The following is a 1,140-nucleotide window of genomic DNA, read 5'->3' as shown; positions in this document are numbered from 1 at the left end:
TTAACAGTTCATTTCTTGTTATATATCTAATTATCTTTATAAATAAATATATTTAATTATCAGCAATTTGGTTTTATCTCTCTAGAGAACCCTGTCTAACACAACTAGCATATGCTCATTTGTATGATTAAGGTGGTTTGATACATGAAAGCCAAGATAGATAACCCTTCAGAAGCAGTAACAGGAGTAATGGTTCCATGAAGGAATGGGAAGCCAGGGGTGGGGCGGGAGAGCAGCTGATAGCACTGATGACTGCATAACCCCACTGGAGGGGAGCAAACAACAGAATTGTATGTAAATGGATATACTGGACATTGTAAGATGTGGCAAATAAATAAATAAATAAATGGGGGTGGGGTGGGGTGGGGAAAGGGGATAAAGGGGAGCTGACATCAAGGAGTTCAAGAAGAAAGAAAATGTTTTGAAACTGACTGTGGTAGCAATTGCACAATACCGCTTGATGTGATTGATCAATGGAATGTTATGATATCTGTAAGAGTTCCCAATAAAATGATTAAAAAACAAAACAAAACAAAACACCAGATAAAGCAAAAGTAAGCAAGCACATATGTGGAAACAGAGATGCCAGAATGCCCAAGATCTCCAGGAGACAGGAGCTAAAAGGAGACAAGGAAGGGTCTCCCCCAGAACCAACAGAGAGAAAAGGACTTCGTCAAGCTGGCCTTCTGAATTTGAACTTCTAAATTATGAGAAAATTAATTCCTGTGGTTGTTTTTTTTTTTAACTCTCGTCCCTTATTTGTGGTATTTCCACTCCCATCAAAGCAATTCTGACCCATAGTGATCCTCTAGGACACTGTGTTAGACTGGGTTAATTAGAGAAACAAATTCATAGACACATGTGTGTATAAGAAAGAGCTTCATCTAAAAGAGCAATTGTATATGAAGAAAACATCCCAGCCCAGTCCAGATCAAGTCCATTAATTCTGATATTAGCCCCAAATTCCAATACCAGCCTATAAATCCCTCTTCAGACTCACACAACCCATGCAATGACGCTGAATGCAGGAAGACCACAGGCCAGTGCGTGGAAAGTCTTGTGGCTCCAGTGGCCGTGGAAGCATCTCAGTGCTGGCAGAGGTCTCCACGTGGCTGCTCCAGCTCCAGGGCTCTGTGTCCG

Source organism: Echinops telfairi, unplaced genomic scaffold, assembly GCF_000313985.2.
Source record: "Echinops telfairi isolate 266 unplaced genomic scaffold, ASM31398v2 ScPeMD7_1957;HRSCAF=2489, whole genome shotgun sequence".
Taxonomy (NCBI): domain Eukaryota; kingdom Metazoa; phylum Chordata; class Mammalia; order Afrosoricida; family Tenrecidae; genus Echinops; species Echinops telfairi.
The sequence above is the reverse complement of the archived record's forward strand: the minus strand, read 5'-3'. Positions refer to the sequence as shown.